At 41.6% G+C, this 11074-nt stretch overlaps 1 long non-coding RNA gene across 1 annotated transcript; it reads left to right on the top strand.

Annotated features, from left to right (window-relative positions):
- The first annotated feature begins 560 nt into the window (after positions 1–560).
- LOC122462508 lies at positions 561–10852 on the top strand. Its single transcript, XR_006285071.1, has 4 exons — positions 561–681; positions 5903–5958; positions 8294–8373; positions 9243–10852. It is a non-coding gene; the product is annotated as an uncharacterized LOC122462508 (long non-coding RNA).
- Positions 10853–11074: the final 222 nt, after the last annotated feature.

Below are 11074 nucleotides of genomic sequence, written 5' to 3'. Positions count from 1 at the left end.
GAGATTTGTCAAAAAGAGGCTTATCAGTCCTTTCACTGAGGAGGAGAAACACATTTTCCAAAGTACACTTGACAAATTTTGAATATGTAGTAAAACATTTTATATACTTACAACTACTGAATATGTTGCATATTCTATTTCTCTCTGTAGCAGAAGCCAATAAAAATCAATATTTGCCAACCATTCTCACATAATTACCCCAAATATTTCTTATTTTAACAGTGAGGTGACTGTTGACAACTGTTGACTTTCTAATAGTGACTACTAGAGTAACTCATAAGGTGCCAGTCACAGTAGAAATTAAGCACTAGGGCTATGGCTCCATGGACTATATTTCTCAGTCTCCCAGTTCTACAGTAGGGAACACAGTCCTCCAATATGTGGGTCTTGGATGGGTTGTGTACCATACACAGGCTCTGAACGGGTTAATGTGGGCCTGAGAGGCCACTAAGGGTACTGGGCTGAACCTGGAAAGCGGGCCAGACCTAACTAGGGATGCAGCCCAGCTGGGGAGGAGCTGGGTGGTGACTGTAAAGGCAGGAAGTCTGAAGCAGAATGGGGCTGCAGGGAGGAAAGGAAAAGAACTCTGCAATCACTCTCTGGGATTACACAAAAGAGAAACTAAGAGGAAGCCTAGGAGGAGAGTGAGCCCTGGGATCCTTGCCTGAGTAGAGAAGGCTGGTAAGTGACCAGGGGAGAAACAAAGCAACCACTGAGGTGGAGCAAGGTCTGGTGTGCCGCTCTGAAAGAAAGGCAGGAGCTGGACTTCCTAGGAGAGTGCCTTGGGAGATATTCAGCTGAGGAACAGAGCAGGGGAAACAGAGCAGAAAGGAGGAATGAAAGGTCATGCCTAAGGAGGGAAGACATTGGTACTCTTAGCTTGTTGGGGTATTTCTGGAGAGAGCCCTGTTAGTCCAGGCCCTGAAAGAAGGGTGAACATAGAGAGATTGTGAGGAGACGACCTGAGAAAGAAGCTATGGTTGGTGGAAGGCCAGGGAGGTTGCAGAGATGGGTTTGAACAGACAGACCTTGCCTGCTCACTGCAGGATCCCTGGGCTGGAATCCAGTGTAGAGGGCAGGCCTGGGTTCCACTAACAGCCACCAGAAGGGCTTTCCACCACCATCTGATTTAAGGTAATAAGGACACTGTAGAGCCCCAAGAGAAGTGTCTGAGGATCATGGGGTCCGGAGTTGGGGCTGAAGAACTTTTTCTAAGGACACCTGGACATTTATTTGTTGTCCTCTGTTAACCAGGAAGGGTTGGAAGTAAACTGTGGCCTGGCCACAGTCACATGAAAAGGTGGACTATCACAGGACTGGAGCAACCATCAGCAGGGGGCGCTAGACAAGAGAGAGCAGCTACACCATGCCCAGCCACAAGGAGGCACTCCTGTGATGAGTCCACTCTGCACAGGGAACCTTTAAACATGGAAACACTTTCCTTTACTTTTTTGCCTTATCCCCTTTCTTCCCTTTGTAGCAAACAGAAATTGGTGACTGGCCCCTGATCGTCTCTTGTTTGCACCTGCAAGAGAATATAAACTACTATTTTAAATGCTTTCATGTATAGAAATCTCCTCCAACCATATTTATTTAGGGCATTCAGCATCTAATATTAAATCTGTTCTTTTAATAAAAGAAACTCTGAAGATTATCTGTAATACATATGGGAAGCCTTAAGTCTCTGTGGCATTGTATCAAAGGTGTCAGTGAAATCATAAGGACTGTAAGTGGTCACAATGAAAAATCATAAATTCAAAGAAAAGATAGCTATTGAAAAGAGGTGTCTCCAAAAAAAATGCAGATCACAGAGAGAAACTGGAGTAGAGCAAGGTCATGAAAAATCTTCCAGATTATGTCATAGAATTGAAAACAAGATAGTGGAGGCAGAGAATGCTGCTAGTTTAGTAGTTACCAGAATGAAACCAATAGAAAAAGCACAGAATATCTCACACAGAATGGGAAAGAGTGAAACCTAGTGTTCTATGTGCTGTAGGAAAAGGTAAACAGATTCTTTGTAAGTGGATCACACTTTTTTTTTAACCAATGCAGCCATCTAGGAAGAAGTGAGTGGAGATTATTGCTATCTGAACCCATTAGGCAAAAATGGCATGTAAAGTATGATCAGTCTGTTCACAATCTCAATTAAAGAAGGCGTATGCCATACCTGACTCAAAATGGGATACATAAGGCCTGCCCCAGCTATCAGAAGGGGCCTCTGCTGTTATAGAAGTTTAATGCTGCCATGCTGCTTAGACCTACTGAATCTATCATCCGTGAAACCATTCAGCATCCCCTGAATCTGTTTTCTTTTATATTTCTGCTTTGGGTTTTTGGGTTTTTTTTGTAAAACAAAAAGAAACAAATCTTGACATAGATCCTTACTGGCCCAAGCAACATCTATCCAACATGGTCACGCTGGCTTTAATGTGCAACAGTTTGAGCCTTATTTATCATTATCACCTGCTCTGCTCAGCCCACTGCTGGACAAAGGCTTCTCTCTCCATCCTGCTCTCACCACTCCAGACCTTACATAGGAGTAACTACCCAGCCTCCTGGTGCATTAACATATTCATTAAGTTCCCTCCACACAAAAAATCTCAACGGAGTTAATGTTTTGTAAATTTTGTGCCAGTTCAGCATATATTCTTTACTATAGCATGAGGATTCCATTTTCTGTATGCCACAGATGATGCAAAGAAGAGACAATTTATCCATATTATGTTTATTTTTGTTGCTTGGGAAATCTTCAAAGCACCTAAAATCCCACAGTTTCTGCTCCTTTTAGTCACACACAAAGACCCTGTGTTACATTGATTTTCCCTCTGGGCTAAATGTGTTTTTCTCCAGAGCAGTGGTTCTCACCCAGGGACACATGTACCCCTAGGGGTACACAGAGGTTTTCCAGGGGGTACATCAACTCATCTAGATATTTGCCTAGTTTTATAACACGCTACATAAAAGCACTAACAAAGTCAGTACAAACTAAAATTTCCATCAGACAATGAGTTGTTTATACTGCTCTATATACTATACAGTATATACTATGTACAATATTTATATTTATGAGAAAGTAAGCAATTTTTCAGTAATAGTGTACTGTGACACTTTTGTATTTTTATATCTGATTTTGTAAGCAAGCAGTTTTTAAGTGAGGTGAAACTTGGCGGTACACAAGACATATCAGACTCCGGAAAGGGGTACAGTAGTCTGGAAGGGTTGAGAGCCACTGTTCCAGAGCAATGGAAGGTCACCCCTTCAGTTAGCCATCAAGGCACTAAGCTTGGGATTCAGATTTAGACACCTCACTCCTATGCATCACATAGTACTCTTAATAAAGTACAGAGCCACAGATATTAATTACGTTATAAGAATTTGTATATCCCCTTTCCTTCTGACACACTGTTCACTCAAACACTTGCAAGGTGGACTTATTTTCTGCTTCACCCTGACCAACCTGTTCTGCAAAAATGGTCTCTCTTTGTAGAATGCATAAAAGAGTTTGATTTTCAAATCTCCACTGCACAAAGGAAATTTACTGTCTGCTGCTTTACATAATACTTCAGGGTATGTCCCAATGGCACGAGTGATTAATTACATGCATGGAAGTTTCATAATAGCCAATAATATCCAAGGTTGGTAATAAACCATTGAGCTCTCCTAAAGCAAATATTGCTAGTGAAATGAGAAATCTTTGGGAAATAACAATGTACCCTAGCAGACATCTGGTTGATGAAAGATGCTCAGGAAATCTGAGGTAGTGCTGAAAGCAAGATGCACTGTAGCCTATAATGTAAAGGTATTGGACTCAGTGGGGTCTGAGATAGGAAGCAGGCACATACTCATACTCGCCAAGCACTGTATGTAGAAATCCTAGCTTATTTTAAAAGTATTTCACTAAGATCAGTAACCATGGTGGGGAGAAATGCCCTTTAATATGTTGTGTCATTTCTTGTGATAGCTTTCTGCAAAGCATATCTGCTCAACTTGGGAGGGTGGGGGGAGGTGGTCATGCATTATTTTGTTTGGGGTCATATTCAGGGGAGAGGGAAGGGTTTGAGAACTAAGCACTAGAGGTTGAAAAGCTGCTGTCACATACCTGAAACAGTGAGTGTTTCATCATTTTATGTACCAGTGTCTGTATCACAAGGTTTACACTGCTGTATGCATCGTCACCATTACACTCAACGGAGTCTGACAGACTCATTGCTCTGACTGCCCACTCTCCACTGAAAAATGTAAATTGAAGGAACAGGAGTCCTAATGCTTTATTTTTTAACAGGAGGCAAAATGTCATCTCAGCCTGGAAGAGAATGAGAACTTCTGCTCTTGAACATACTGAATATTCCAGAACAAAAATTTGTGGCAAGTCATGCAGGAGGCTCAATAGCAGAAGAGACCCCAAGAGACCGCAAGCAAGCAATCTTGTAGTCAAAACTGATTGTTTAGCAAGTCTAGTCCAAGCTTAGTATACTCTTTGTACAGAATAATTCTTTCAAATGTCTTAAGCTCTCATAAACTAACTTTTGTGTAGCAGAGAATCTCAACTGAGAAGTCGTTTTGTTTACAAAAAGCTCACAAAGAAACCATTTGTGGTGCATCCTTCAGGAAAGTGTAAGGGAACCACATATTCCAACAAAAATAAAACACAGGAAATCCTCTCATTTCTGATGAGTTGGAGCAGGAGGAAGGTTAAACAGTGTATTGTGGGTATGAATGTAATGTTCCTGAAAATACTGAAGAGTGGAATCCTCTGGATATCCAGGGAGAAGATGCTGCCTGTACTGCATCTTTTGTGGTTGTGCAACCTTTCCTCGAGGCACCACTGTCTTGTTCTGGAGGGACCACTCTACCCAGAGGGTCATCCAAGGCCATCAGTTTAAACATTGAAGCTTCACTTGTGAACTCAAAATGTGCTTGCATCTTATATTAGCACACGTAGTTAGTGCTGTTACACACATCTGATATTTGCACACACAGATGGTTTTTTCTATGACTTAGTATATTAGTTGCAATAACTGCATGTGCAAATATAGGCTGGCAATGGCACGCACTTTTTTGTGTTTATCTTTTAAAATAAAATCTTGCCTCCGGTCTTCCTGCCCATTCGGACCTTAGACTTTCTTCGGAAGCCAGCTGGTTATTTTCTGTGGTGGTGTTTGCAGTTTTGGTTATGTGGACACGTCTCATCTGAGACCATTAAGAACCACCAGCTGATAACTTTTGAATGCTACAAACCTGGGTTAGATCTTCTGAACTGGCCAGCTGTAGGCAAAAATTTCCATATTCCATTAACAGTCTCTTCAAATAGCCAGCCCTTGAAATGATACTCTTATATGTATGTTACTTTTATAATTGTTTTCTGTAAAACAATGTGTTTACTTTAGAATCTTGATTTTTCTCTTATTCCCACACAACTGTTCTCAATATATTACTTCAGAAGGAAGCATATAAAGGCATCTCAGGAATTTGTCACTGTATTTGTCATAGCTCCTTACAAAGAATTCTGCTGTCATTTGGTAGGATAGAGACCTTGCTGATCAACCCATTGACACCATATTTTATTCAGTGACAATGGGAAACAATATGGCCAGACTTGAACACAATGTCAGTGATTTTCACAAGACAGTATTTATTCTTTTTTTAAAGACTGTTATGGTGTCAGTATTTAGAAGGTGAATTTGTGTATAAAAATGAAAGCCAGACATGACATGAATGACTAGCTAAATATTGCCAACTGCTGCTTAGGGACTGAATTGTAGAATTGCAGCACACTCACGCACACGAATAGAAATGTCTGTCAGGAATCCTTTACTGTGCTTACTAGAGAGCTGTAATGCACGTTTTAAATAGTGATTTTTTATCACTGCTTTATCTTATATTTGTATGCCTCCGCTTACAGGAAAAGGGGACACAGCTCTACTGGACATCTTCAGTGAGACCCTAGTGTCCATTCAGGTACCCATCTGCAACCCTTTCGACAATGGTAATTTGTAAATATTGAGCATGCTCTCCCAGGATAGAACATTAAGATCATGTGGAGTTTGGGTCCCTTGAATGCCTAGAACTAGAGTTGTTACATAAAAACATTACTTTTAATGAGGAGTTGTGAGATATTGGCTAGCCCAGTATTTGTCAGACTTTTTTCATATTGTGGGTCACTTTTGACAGAGATCATCTTGTAGATTCCTTATTACCCAGCCCTGCTCACAGACCCTTTCTATACTATCTACAGTGCTTGGATACATGGAGAATACATGGAGAATACATAATCTTCGGGTGGTTCTAGGAGGACAAGATGCAAATAAGCCTGTTTTAAAATTCTGGGTGCAGTTGCTCAGTAATGTATCATTCTGCATCTCTTTGTTTCTTCTCCCAGGGTGTAGGGCTGTCTACAGCACTCACTGTTCTAATCTCTTGAGGTCACTTTACAGTTTGGTTTTGTCCACTTGTGTTTACCACTTTTCCTGACGTGGTGTAAGCTGTACTTTCCAGAATGGCAGTGAAAGTCCATGATGCTGTCCATGAATAAAACTGCAGATAAACTGTGGATTTTCCCTCATCCACCACCTATCAAAACATGCTCCCCCCCCCACAAAAAAAGAGATGTTTCCAATTCTGATATCTGCCCCATGTCCTCCAACTCTAAACTCCTTTAATGTTTGCATGCTTGTCCCCAGATTGTTCATTTACAAAGTTTGCCTTCAACCTGGCAGTGCTACTATATGAAGTGTTATAGATGCCACCAGTAAACATAATTTTATTCAGAGAATAAAAAGATAGTTTAGGGGAGAATTAAAGAAGAGGACATTTTATTTAAATATACTGTAAAATAAACATTCTGATTACTACTTTGTTTGGTATGTTTTATTGAACAGCACTTTGGAACAACTCAATACTTGTGATTGCCTGATAATTTAATATCTCTGTCTGACAAGTAAACACCTGTACTGTATGCTGTACACTTTGAGATTTTACAAAATAGAAATATTGGGAAATGAAACTGAACGAATGAAATCTCAGAACCACTCAGAAGAGTGATCATATCTCTCTGTAAGCCCCAGAGGATACAAGTCCTAATGTAATACAGATTCTCATCTGTCTACATGGTAAAGTCATGTGGTTTTGGAGAAGAAGATTCCTAGGACTAACCCTGTTTACAGCTGCAAAGTCCATGCAGTCCCAGTGTACTGAGTACTGGAGCTGATAACCAAGTCACTGAATTGTTACATAGTGATAAGAAACAAGATACCTTCAGAGGCTCCCATGAGTATCTGGCATAAGGAATTGATTTACCATGATGTAAATTTATGTAATTCTTGTTTGTATGACCAAGAACAGATTCATTTCTAATCCTTCCCTTGAATGTTATTAACTTCTTGAGAACCACTGAATGTACAGTGTAGATGAGGAAATTAGATATCCCACTGCAATATAATGCATTATCCAAATACACATAACGGGGTACACTAGCCCTACAAGCCTGAAAAGGCTAATTCAGCTCAAAAAGGAGACTTCTTGGAGCATGGGAATTGTAGGCCTGGTTCCAAGCCATGCTGGGAAAGGGAACAGGACAAAAAGGAACTTCCTTTTCCTAGTGTGAGAGAGACGAGGGAGGAAGCAAGAGCTGTTGTGGTTCTCACTGCTGAGATATCCTAGAAAGGTACAGGCTATGTTAGAGGATGAGGGAGCTCCTGGAAAGAAGTAGGCTGTTGGCCCCTCTCTGGAGAGGAAGCACCGGGAAAAGTAAAGATCTCTGGGTCTCTCCATCTTTGGCTGGGAGAAAACCTAAGAGGGGCAAGAAGAATATAGGAGACAGCCTGTAAGAAGAAGGCTTGAGCGGAGGTCTTGGTGATGTTAAAAGGTCATAGGATGAGGTGTAGGAGGCTGGCAACAGGAAGGCTTCCTGGAGCGTCTGGGGTAAAGTGAAGTGGGAAAATTTGATGGATCAGAGGGCTGCTTCACCACCAGGGTCCCAGAGCTGGACCTCCACCGAAGACGAAGGGTATGAGTTCTCCTAAACCTCAAAGGGACTGTCAAATGAGGTGTTGCTATCATGCCCTGGAAGAAGGAAGAATACTGAGGGAGCCTCAAGGGAGGGCAGAGCCCCTAACAGTAGCTGGGGAAAGGTGAACAAAACCTTTCATTTCTCAGCACCTAGGAGGGAAGACCTCACAAACTGAACATGAGGGAGTGGGGAAGGGTTGATACAGACCTTCAGAGAGGGCCAGTGGCCCAGACATGGAGAGGAGCAGGATGAAGAATAGTTATTGCAACTACTTGTTTGTTTTAGATTTTCATTACCCCAAAAGGGGTTGAAACTACTGTACCAGAGGGGAAACCTCAGGTAGCAGCCGCATCTGAAGGCAACAGGTAAGCAAAGTTCCTCACACTCTGTAATATCCCCATGCTCTGAAATAGACACTAAGAATGTGCAGTAGAATAATTTTCTAGTGAAGTCTTTTTCTTTTATTTTTTCTAAAGAATTTCAGTATCAGCAGAGATTCCCTATAGGCTGACTTTGAATTCACAGACTTCAATTCACTGAAACAATTTGGGACTTTTAGGCGATTTAAACAGCTGTCTATTTATTACATATCCTCAATTGCTGTAATATCTGAAAGCCTTCTGAAAGCTTCCCAAGCACTTAAAATTTGACATAACCATTTATGTCCTCCTTCCCAGACAGGACAAATAGACTGTATCGTTTGCAGGTTTTGTTAACCTGTTCTTGTTTGCTCGGGTCTTCTGTGTGTGTTTTGTGATGAGTGTGTTTGAAGAAATTATCGAGGGAAAGTGAAGCCAAAAGAATAGGTTTTGTATTTAGCTCTGAAAGTGAGGAGGTCAGTGGTTGTTTACATCTCTTGTGGGCTCTGTAGTTTAAGCCCACCTGCTGTCTCCAGCAGAGCTGGGTAGAGAACAGTAATTCTGTTTCCTGGAGGATTTCAAGATTTGTTTTTGTTCTGATTTGGAATAAAAGGTTGGGGATCCCTGGGGATCTCTGAGTCTGGGGAAGCCCGCCAGACAAACTGCCTCAGAGTCAGGGATCTCCGAAGCCCGGGGTCCCCTGCAGCCCATCAGGTTGGCTGCTTAGCAGCCAGGTAGGTGATGGGCACATTCCCAATCAAAGCCTGGGTTTCACTGGAACTTTGCTGAAATCTCATCAGCTCCATGAAACACTTTGATTCTGATAAATCAGCGAATTTTGATGGAAAAAATTTTGTCCATTTTTTTCTGACCAGCTATAGTGACCAGAACTCACGGACCTCCCTGGCCGACAGTTTAATATTTTCCTGTGGAACACGGCTGTCATGAGAAATCATGGTTGTGGAAGGACATAGGATCCCAATCCTGTGGACAGCTTTGAAGGTTGGGACAGTGTTAGATTTTGAACTGGACTCTGCATTCAGTGGGGAGCCAGTGGAGAGAGCAGAACACGAGTGAAGAGATCATTGCAACCTGTGTTGCTTAGCAGAGGATCTTCTGCATGGAATACCATCTAGGGCTTTTTTCAGTGTCTGTGGCTTCATACTTAAATATCAGGCACCATGGCAGTGTCCAGAGATAGAAGTTGGTGGGTTGGTTGGTTTTGCTGCAATGGCTACCAACAGAGTATCACTGTATCTGAACTCAGTAATAAAAATGTTCCACTATATGTCCTAATTCTGCAAAAAGCTTAGGTCGCTGGGATGCTTCATAGGAAGTTTCTCCTGTTTGTAGCTGAAAAGGCTCAGAGTACTGGTTTTTGATGTGACACCTTTCCTGTCCCTTCCAGAACTTAAAGGGGAGTGGAGTGGAATGGGGTGGGGTGGGGGAATAGTCTTACCTTTCATAGTGTTTGGATCTGTAGTTCCAGATCATGGAATCTGTTACATAGAAGAAAAATTCTTGAATATACTTTCTGTACGTGCAAGGAAAAAACACATGCAAGTTATTTTCGGCATGTAATGTGCTGTACAGTACAGTGTGCTGTGATAATACACTGACTGGCAAATCAGAATGCTTAACATGATTTGGGGCCATTTGGTGCAGCGAGTGTCATTTAGTGCAGTTCCAGGGGCTCCCAGTGGAGCTCTGCTGATTGACAGAAGCTGAGGATCCGGCCCAAGGTTACCTGTTGTTGAAATGTAGTATTCAAGAAGTTAAAAGGTGATTGAGATTTAGCGGAGTTAGGTTACCTGGCTCCTTTAAATCCTGAATTGCCAATCTGTGGCCTTAAGCTCAGTCAGCTGGCTTCTTACAAAGAAGATTGAGAATGAGTCTGAGCAAAGGGTAAAATTCTCTCTCTGACCTTTTGTAATACCCAAGAGAGATGGAAAGAATTGACTGCCAGGGGAAGGATTTCAGTTGACATGACAATTTTAAGGTTAACCAGCTGCCTGCTGACATTTTTGGTGAGTGTTATGCTGCATCATCTCCGATTTATTTTTTTGTATTGAGTCCCTCAGTTCTGTTGCTTGATAACACAACATTCAAATTACCTACATGCAATATTTCGTATGTATTAAGAGAGAGAGGGTTTTTTTTTTTTGACATTCCTGTTTGTTGTTGTTCAGGATTAGTGAAATTTCTGTCTCATACAAATGAAAGCAAGTGGGATAAAGAAGTGCTGAGGTTATTTCTGAATTTGCTCTGGTGTGTAATACCCCAATAATAAATACAGAAAGGAATGAAAATTACAGTATTGATGCAATGCTACAGTGTGTTACTTTTAAAAAGGGTGTGAGATAAAGCTAACCTGACCCAGTCAGTTGCACCTCCCATTACACTTTATATGCAATATTTAATAACCTGCTATGATGTGAGTTTTCTCCAGGCTGTTCTTATAATGTTTTTCTTGTAAACAATTAATGTTCAGATCGTTCACTTGTCCCCACCCTAGAGGCTTGGAAGGGGCACATGTAGCACTGTGGCACCTTTCCATCACACTTTCCCATGGAGTTGGAGATCCACACATGGAAAACATCAGGGGAGGGAAATACCTGGGGGACAGTGTATGTCTCTCACCCCCCTCCCCAATCAGTTGTTGTGCAGGGATTTCACAACAAAGTGAAAACTGACTCAGGCTCTTAAA

This window comes from Chelonia mydas, chromosome 11, assembly GCF_015237465.2.
Source record: "Chelonia mydas isolate rCheMyd1 chromosome 11, rCheMyd1.pri.v2, whole genome shotgun sequence".
Taxonomy (NCBI): Eukaryota; Metazoa; Chordata; order Testudines; family Cheloniidae; genus Chelonia; species Chelonia mydas.
This window is presented reverse-complemented; position numbering and strand designations above follow the sequence as displayed.